A 10589-nucleotide genomic window follows, 5' to 3' on the forward strand; every position below is an offset into this window, starting at 1 on the left:
TTCCTAGAACAACGAAAATGGAGCTGTCTGCAAAGAGAATGAGCTGCCTTGGCAGGCAGCAAACTTACATAACTAAAGTGTACAAGTGGAAGATAGGTTGTGGAGGGAATTCAAATATCTCAGCAGTTCTAAGCTTTTAAACTTCAAAATTATAAATTTTAAAGCCCCCATAAATTCTGAGATGCTGAGTCTCATGTATAATCATCGCATGCAGGGTTTTTTGGTTGTTGTTGGAAAACATGGCAATTTTCTATTTTATTTCTGTAAAAATAACATATGTGTCCACTTGGGGGTAGTAAAGTATTTTTTTCAGTATCTCCAGGGAGTCTTCAGTATTTCCTCTGCAAATACACAAGATGTAGTGAAAACAGTACCAACTAGATGTTGTTTTATGTCTTTTATGTTGTGACAGTGTCTTCTACTATATAAACATACACAATAGAAATTATGAGCAAACACAGATTTTATTTCCTTTTTTCCTGTAATATTGAGAGATTATACAGATTAAAATTGTTTTATCAGCAACAAATATGCCCAGAAACTGAATGACATTTGAGTTAATTCTATAATGGTGGTTCAATTCAATTCAATTCAATTCACTTTCAAACCAAAATTTGAAAATTCCTGGGTTATAAAGATACCCTAACACTTGAATTATTCTCCTCCTTTTAAACAATTTCAAGATTTTTACATTGTTACTGTAATAAGAGTAATGTAACAATTTATTACAAAACTTAGTGTATCAAAATAATGCATCTTTATTACCTCCCAGTTTCTGTGGGTCAAGAATCTGAGGTACAGCTCAGCGGGACACCCCTGGCTCAGAATTTCTCATGAGGCTGCAGTCGGGGTGTCCATAGGCCTACAGTCCCTTCAAGGCTTGATTGGGATAGGATCTGCTTCCAAACTCACTGGCAGCTGGCTTCTCCAGAGAGAGCTATCCAAAGAGAGAGGAAGAAGGGCACACCCAACAGAGGAGGCAGAGTCTTTTTGTAACCTCCCCTTGGAAGTGACATCCAGTCATTTCTGTCATAATCTCTTTGTTAGAAGCAAGTCAGTATAGTTCAGCCCACACTCAAAAGGAGTGGGATACATAGGACATGAGGACCAAAAGATAGGGATCATGGTAGAGGTCCGTTTTATAGGCTGCCTAACACACGGGTAGAGGTCACATTTTAAATTATTTCTCTTTTGAAAAATGACTCAACAGCATGCAGTAGTTCATCAGGCTTCTATTTTATGGGTGGCATGACCTGCATCTGTCTTACCCTCATGTCACTAGATAGGGTTCTAGTCCTTCTTGTGTGCAGACCAGCTGTAGCACCTGAGGCATTTAAATCCCAAATCGTGGTTTCCTTGTCAACAGAAAGAGGCAGTGTGAGTACACCCTTTAAGATCCCTTCTCATTTGGACATTGTTTCCCAGAAAATAATCAAATTCTGTTCTAAGGGGGTCCAAGTCCCTTTTTTCTTTAGACAAGAGTTTCTCAACTTCAGCACCCTTGACATCTTGGGTCTGGGAATTCTTTGTTGTTGGGAGGAAGCTGTCTTGAACATTCTAGGATGTTCAACATCACCCCTGGCTTCTACTCACTAGATGGCAGGAACAGCTCCCTGTTTGTGACAATAAAAGGTGTCTCTGACTTTGAGGGCCACAGATCGAAGCAGAGCTGTAGTTTAACATACAAAAGTTATTTCCTTTTCTGTAATATCTTTGATTTTTTCCCTCAAGAAAAAAAATACATAAATTAACAAATATACAGGTATTAATAACTTATAAGTATTTGTAATTTAAAAGAAAAGTGATCTTTTGAGGTAGAAATTTAAGATCTAGAGATAAGGTGTTTCCACTTAAAAGGGAAAAGTGTCAGTGGGGGGCAGAGGGAGGACACTATTAGGCTAAGCATGAATCATACTTATTCTACAGAAAAAATGAAACTGCTACAGAATAATTTCCAGGAACCACAGAGATGATTGTGTGGAAGTGCTCATGAGTCCTGTGATGGCTAAATTTACATTGTCAAATTGACTGGCCATGCAGTAACCCAAACGTCTGGCCAAACATTATTCTGGGTATGTCTATGAGGGTATTTCTGGATAAGATTAGCCTTGGGATCCATTTGAATGAATGCAGTGAGGAAAGCAAATTGCCCTCTCTAATGGGCATTGGCATCATCCCATCAACTGAAGATGTGAATAGACCAAAAAGGCTGAGTAAGAGGGAATTTTGCCTGCTTCACTGAGCTGGGTCACTGGTCTTCAGCCCTTGGACTGGATATTATGCTGTGGCTTTCTTCTCCTTGTTCTCAGGCCTTCAGACTCAGACTGGAACTCACTACCAGCTCTCTTGGGTCTCCACCTTGCTTACCACAGAGCCTTAGTCTTCTCAGTCTTCATAATTCCATAAGCAATTCCTTATGTTAAATCTCTCTCTCTCAATCTGTGCGTGGGTGAGTGTGTGTCTGTGTCCATCTTACTCGTTCTTTTTTTTTGTTTTTTTTAAGATTTTATTTATTTGCCAGAGAGAGAGAGTACACACAAGCAGGCAGAGAGGCAGGCAGAGGCAGCGAGCGAAGCAGGCTCCCTGCCGAGCAAGGAGCCTGATGTGGGACTCGATCCCAGGACCCCAGGATCATGACCTGAGCCGAAGGCAGCAGCTCAACCAACTGAGCCACCCAGGTGTCCCCATCTTACTCGTTCTATTTCCCTGGAAAATCCTGACTCATAAAAGTCCTGAGAAATTTATAATAAGAGAAAAGATGGTCAGGGGAGGACTTCTGGGAAAAAAGACTGGAAAAGAGGATGGAAGCAAGAATTTCAGACAAGTCACAACATCCCTAAGCATCATATTCCAGGACCCAGTACTATGTAATGCTTGGGAAGTTTCTCTTTTTGCCACAGGTTCCTCCTATTGCCATTCTTGACTCCTAAGCACCGTTGACGAGGGGGTCTCTCCTTGACCAAACTTTAGCCGGGCTCCTTTGGGTCTTCTTTGTGATAAGGGCTCTCCTTGGCCCCCCTCTTAGGCCTGTTCAACTCTAATTTTAACAAAGTATCCTGCCAAACCAATTTATAGAACATCCCCCTTCCCACTGACATCCAATCAAGTTATTTTCCTATGTCCTTTATGCAATCAAGTTCTGTTCTCTCCCTGATTCTTGATACCTAACCAGGTTCCTCTCAGGAATTTTGCATCCATGCCCTCACCCTGACCACTGGCCATAAATCCCCTCTGGGTCCTGTTCTATTAGAGTTGAGTTCAATCTCCCTTCCCTATTGCAATAGTGTATCCCTTATTACAAGGGTCTTGCGTAAAGGCTTCCTCACCATTTTAAACTAGTGTCTGGTGCAATTATTGTTTTATTTTATACCTCAGTGCAGGGACAGATTCAGTAAATAAAAATCACAGGGGACAGATTAAGACTAGATTCTTAGACATTTCTTCAATTTTAGTCAAAGTTTGATTTAAAATTCTTTTTCTACTCAGCATGAACCATGTAATACTTATCTAGGTATTTTCTTTTAAGATTTTATTTATTTTCCAGAGAGAGCACAAGTTGGGGGAGGGGAAGAGAGAGAGAATCTCAAGCAGACTCTCCACTGAGCATGGAGCATCATGTGGGGCTCGATCTCATGACACTGAAATCATGATCTCAGCTGAAAATCAGGAGTCGGACACTTAACCAGCTGAGCCACCCAGATGCCCCAACCTTGATATGTTTTAAAACTATATCTTCCTGAAAAAAAAAAAAAAAACTATATCTTCCTGTCTAGAATTGGTCTGTATGTAGGAAATGTAAATTAATTTTATAGCTAATCAAGTAGATAGAAACCTATTATTGATGAAGTCCTCTTTAGTGAGGCCCAAAGGCCAATATTATGCATTTAGGAATTATGCTGTTTTTATTCTTTTAATACTTTATTTATTTATCAGAGAGAGAGAGATAGAGAGAGAGAAAGCAAGCACAAACAGGGGAAGCGGCAGGCAGAGGGAGAAGCAGGCTCCCTGCCAAGCAAGGAGCCTAATGCGGGACTCAGTCCCAGAACCTTGGGATTCTGACCTGAGAGGAAGGCAGATGCTTAACCAACCGAGCCACCCAGGCTTCCCGAATTACACTGTTTTTAGATTATGCTTCATTATCTGAATTATTCAGATTGTCAGTTCTCTGTATTCATTCAGATGTAGTGAGATACGGAGTAGGAAGCAACATGTAGGAAGCACTATGGGAGTCAGGAGAAATCAGTCCAATTATCAACCCTGCCACTCATGGTTTTATCTTGGACAAGCCGCCTTTCCTTTTTGTGCTTTAAGCTGGTGATATAGATTTGTAGCTAAGAGCTGGAGGTCTAAACTTAGAACTAAGTTAAACCTCATCTTCAACATTTCTTAGCTGTGTGACCTTGGGCAAGTTACTTAACTTTCCTGTTTCAATGTATTTGTCTTCTATGGATTGAGGATTATAACAGTGCCCATCTTTGGGAAAGTTCTTGGGAAGGTTAAATCAGATGATAAATGTAAAATTCTTAGTACAATAGCTGAAAAAGTCTCAGTAATTATTGATAGCTGAAAGACACATTAGCTAGGTGATCTTGAAGGCTTCTTCATTTTCTAAATTCCTATAAATTTTGTTAACTTACATAGGCGTTCAAAATAGGCTGCACATCTCTACTCAGTCAGGGCCAGAGTTAAGAATACATAATGAAAGAATGAATATGAGTTTCCTTTTAGCTGGTGAATCTGAATATCCATGGATTCAACAGACTGAGAATAGGGACATACTTGTTATTGTCTGTGTTTTTAGATCTAGATCAATGTCTGCCACTTGGTGTACACACACACACACACACACACACACACACACACACGGTATTTGCTGGGAAGGTGGACAGAATATAGCACGTGGAACAATTAAGAACAGGTTCCAGGTTAGACTTCATGCCTTGACCTCTAGTCCTCTCAGGTATTTATTTGTATAAATGGCATCTCAGTTATTTCCTCAAGCTTCAATGATCTCATTTGTCAAATGGGGATTGTTACAAGCTTTACTTGATGAAAATGTCAAGCACATGGCGCACGGTCTTAAATGTTTAGTAAATAGTCATATACGATCTAAATTTGATATTCAGTTTCAGGCACAGGAAATAGCTAAACATTGATCTCTACATGTGCTAGAGACAGTGTAACTGCCAGTACCCCTGAGACTCGTCTCCTTGTTCCTCTCTGAGCCTGATGTCTATGCTAGAATGATCCCATTACTTGGATCCTTAGCCTCTGTCTCCTGATTCTGAGAGCCCCAAATCAGACATTTAATTCCCCAGACGAAAACATGCCAAAGGCCTTTTAAAACAATTAATATGCTTGGGCGTCCTTGGCAGCCTGGGAGCCTGTGGCTTTGCTGACTGCCCTATCATAATATTGATTAATCTTTCATGGAACAGAAAAACAATCTTTAATACATATTCCTGCCTTCATTATTTATGAAATCCTACCAGTTGGCAATGGAATCTTGGGCAGCTTGTTTATCTGGTGGAAAAGAGTACAAGAAAACTCCTGACACATTTCTTGGTACAGAACTCATTGCAATCATCTTATGTTTGAATGCTGCCAGAGAGAGTAACATTCTCTAAAAACTGTCAACAAAGTGAAATGGTATCAAAAAATATAGATCTTTGTGAAGTGATAAATTCCTCCATCCATATTTATCATTTTCCCACAAACACTTAGTATTGCACTCCCTAGAGTGTTACAAATGGTACATTCACTTATTTGATCCTCATGTAACCACTCTGATACAGATACATACTGCCATGTTGTCCGTTACATGGATGGTAAAATGGAACAACAGAGAGGTTAGGTAACTTGTCCAAGGTCACACAGTTAATTATGGTATAGCCAGGATTTGAACCTGGCCATCTGGCTCTAATGTCCTTGTACTTTTAGTGTGTTTGCTCTCCAATCTGTATTAATGATTTAGTGGGCAGTAAGTGAAGACGTAATATTGGGGGATGGCATTAAACCAGAAGGCTTGTTAAGCGATGTCAGTGAGATAGAGACCCATGTAGAATCCATGTAGTAAAATGGAGGAGCTCGGACTTTGGAGTCAGATAGTTCCAGCTTCCAACTCACTGCACCATTCATTAGCTGTGTGTCTTTATTCTCAATACTCTATTACCTCCGGTAGTATTACACATCTCACCTTCAGTCAGGCTGTGGGGTCATGGTAAGTGGAGTGTACTTCCAGGTCTTCCAGCTGTGGGATTGGCCATGTGACTTGCTTAGCACAGGGAACACATACTGCAGGTGGCCCCAGTGTTTCCTGTGAATTTTCCAGTCTGAGCAGTGTGGACTTGCCCCAGCTAATCTGCAGATATACCAATAAGATGTAAATACTATTCGGAGTCTCACTCAGACTTTGAGCTTGCTTGTCCATTTCCCCAAGTGTGAAACAGGACGGGTCTTATTTTGTCAGCTGTAAAGCGGGGAGTTGCTAATTCCCTCTAGTGAAGCTGTGAGAACTTAGTGAGATAATAGTGCACACGAGCTAAAACCTGGAGTTTCTATTGTTAAAGAATTGGTGATGCTATTAGGATCAATATTAAAATTTTTAATTTTTAGAATTTACGAAAGAAAGCATGGAATTTTGGTAAGATATTCCTTCTGATATGAACAGACACTTCTCCAATGAAGACATACAAACGGTTATCAGACACATGAAAAAATGTTCATCATCACTAGCCATCAGGGAGATTCAAATTAAAACCACATTGAGATACCACCTTACACCAGTTAGAACGGCCAAAATTAGCAAGACAGGAAACAACATATGTTGGAGACGATGTGGAGAAAGGGGAACCCTCTTACACTGTTGGTAGGAATGAAAGTTGGTGCAGCCACTTTGGAGAACAGTGTGGAGATTCCTCAAGAAATTAAAAATAGAGCTTCCCTATGACCCTGCAATTGCACTACTGGGTATTTACCCCAAAGATACAGATGTAGTGAAAAGAAGGGCCATCTGTACCCCAATGTTTATAGCAGCAATGGCCACAGTCACCAAACTGTGGAAAGAACCAAGATGCTCTTCAACAGATGAATGGATAAGGAAGATGTGGTCCATATACACTATGGAGTATTATGCCTCCATCAGAAAGGATGAATACCCAACTTCTGTAGCAACACGGACAGGACTAGAAGAGATTATGCTGAGTGAAATAAGTCAAGCAGAGAGAGTCAATTATCATCATATTGTTTCACTTATTTGTGGAGCATAACAAATAACATGGAGGACAAGGGGAGATGGAGAGGAGAAGGGAATTGAGGGAAATTGGAAGGGGAGGTGAACCATGAGAGACTATGGACTCTGAAAAACAATATGAGGGTTTTGAAGGGGTGGGGGGTCGGAGGTTGGGGGAACCAGGTGGTGGATATTAGGGAGGGCACAGATTGCATGGAGCACTGGGTAGGGTGCAAAAACAATGAATACTATTACATTGAAAAAAAATAAAAATATATATATATATTCCTTCTGTTGGTGTGAACATTGAAAAAAACGTTTTGCTCAAGCCTGATTAAGACCTAATTTCAAAATACCTATATACTTACAAATCATTCTTACTTATGCATTAACATAGGCTCCTTAACATTCATTATTTTTTGTCTTTGAGAATAATGAATTGCTTTTCTTTTTAAATAGTATTTTGTTTACCAGCTCAGTCTAACCATTCTAGCCTACTAAGTTCACAGTATACATTTTTCACAATGTATATATATCACTGGCAATGGTATCATTTAAGTATACATAACAACTTCTAGGCCATGTAGAGATTAGTTGAAGCTTCCAAATATTACCATTACCTAGACAATGTTTCCAAAGTATACCATATACATGTGTCCAATGTAGAGTTCAAATGTGATTTAATGATTTAAAGGGGATGAATAAAGGGAAGGAATAGATTGTTCAGATTTGTTTGGCTTACATAAATTAGTATGACTTCAAGCTCCCTTATAATGTTAACATGATACACTTCTACATATTTTAAAAAATGAGGTGGGGGCCCCTGGGTGGCTCAGTTGGTTAAGTGTCCAACTTTTGATTTCAGCTCAGATCATGGTCTAAGTGTTGTGAGGTTGCCTGCGTGGGGCTGTGTGTTCAGTATAGAGCCTGCTTAAGATTCTCTCTCTCCCTCTGCCCCTCTAGCTGCCCTTCCCCCTCCCCAGCTGATGTGGCTTCACTTACTTGCATATGTTCTCAAAAAAAAAAAAAAAAAGAGGTCCTTAGTCAAGTAGAGAGAATTTGGAAATCTTGCATCTTTTTACAGTGAGGCCTATGGGATACTTAAAAACAGATGTATAGGGAGGATAACATGTAGAGAGAGCTGTTGCTGTTTTCTGCACTGATATTAATGGACAGCATCCAAGGATAATTCCTCCATTCTAGGTTAATTATAAAATGCTGATGAGGCTTTCATGTTATAATTAGCATGCTTTAGCTTATTTTATCTCACACCTCTGGGTCAAAATCTGACAATTGACAATTTTTTTTTCAATGAGTTAACCACAACTTTAAGTGGTCTATAATTATAATGGTGTTATTGGGCATCTATTCTACAAACAAATCATGTATATGACAGCAAGATGGCAGATGGCCAGTATATTGATGGTTAGTAGTATGCTGATAAGATGGCTCTCTGGGGGGGAAAAAGAGCCCCGAGGTAATATGTTTGCCAATTTCTATGGTGTAAATATTCCCACTGTGGCTGATTTCAGGTTACTGATCATATAACACCAGGCTCTCAAAATTCCTAAATATGTAATAATAAACTTTTGCAAGCCAGTCTGAGCTAGCACCAGCACACCACTGAGCCACCAATACTTACAAACACTAGATTCTTCTGTTGGAATAATGAAATTTTAAAATTCTCTTACAATGCCTTCATTCAACTATAACTCATTCATTAAGAGAGTGTCTTTATGTAAGACTGTTAAGGGTACTTTGTAATAGTAATTATAATAATTTAAGTTATAGGCTACTTTGAGGAACTAATCAAAGCTATAAACCTTCTCTACAAAAAAGTACATACTGAGAATTATGAATACAGAGGAACCTCGTGGCTCAGTTGGTTTAGCATCTGCCTTTGGCTCAGGTCATAATCCCAGGGTCCTGGGATCAAGCCCTATATGTGGCCCTCTGCTAGGTCACAGTTGTTTCTCCCTCTCTCTTTGCCAATCCTCCTGCTTGTGCTTGCTCTCTGTCTTCCTTTATGTCAAATAAATAAATTTTAAAAATCCTTAAGAAAAGAATTACGAATGCAATTCGTAATTGGACTTGGATTCTTGGACTTTCTTACACTTGTTCATGGCTCTTAGATTAAGAATCTCTGTTCTCTTTATGGGCTAGACAATTAATTTGGCAAGCAGCATTCTGAACCTCATCCCTTCAGTTCACTAAATTTATGAATTATCAGAGAGCTCAAAAGTCACTGTTTAATTGGAAAAGAGTTAAATTACCAGTATTTTATTAGTCATGTTTACTACCTGTCCTTTTCTGTCATTATTCCAAAATGCAGGGATCATAAGGAATTCACAAGGACATGATGAGGTCAATTACCGAGTAGCACTAAGCAATTTAGTTTTGGTTCCTCCCTTTGTCCTACTAGTTGTGTGTGAATCCTTTTATCAGGTAACTCTAAGACTTGGGACATTTCGATTTTCATTTTGAAATGTAAGTTATATATGTGTGTGTGTGTGTGTGTGTGTGTGTGTGTACCTGTGTGTATGGATATGTATATAGCCACAATCTCAACACTCATTCTTTTTCTCCCCCCTTTTTAAATGCTAAGATTAATTAAGTTTATTGCCCATGACTTGACCAAACACCTTTTTTATATAGTTTTATAGCACTTGTATTTTTATTTTGTAGCACACTTCACAAAAAAAAAATTTTTTTTCTGCTATTAGATGTAAACTCTCAAGGCCAGAAAATTCATAATCTGGCATAATGCACCTTGCCTAATGGGTACTAAGTGATTGGTTGAAAGAAATAATTAATGAGTAAATGATAATTTTTATATACATTTTGAAGAGAAAAAAGGTAAATAAGGAGAAAACAAAAAAAGAGATCAAAGTTATAATTAAAGCAAAATTATAATGAAGCAAAATTACTAGCTTCAATTTTAGTGTTTTTTCTTTGTCTATCCATCTACCTACAATAGCAACATATTTAATTCTGATCGCTAGGAGTTGATGGTAAGGCTGATGACCTTAGTAGATCTTCATTCAAGGATGCCTTTAAAAGGTGAGAAAGAAATTCATTTCTCCTCCATTTCTGAGGTTTTGTTTTGCTGAGTCTTTTCAACTTAATTCTCAAATGACCTGAGGATTCTGCTCATCAACATAAACTACCACTGGAGGATTCTGATTCATTCAAGTTGGCTTATAATTAGCAAAGGTACACACACACACACACACACACACACACACACATACATATATACACACACACATATATAAATATACATATTTATATATATAAATATATATATCACTGGAGGATTCTGATTCATTCAAGTTGGCTTATAATTAGCAAAGATATA

This window comes from Mustela putorius, unplaced genomic scaffold (genome assembly GCF_011764305.1).
Source record: "Mustela putorius furo isolate JIRA1106 unplaced genomic scaffold, ASM1176430v1.1 tig00000407_pilon_pilon_pilon, whole genome shotgun sequence".
NCBI lineage: Eukaryota > Metazoa > Chordata > Mammalia > Carnivora > Mustelidae > Mustela > Mustela putorius.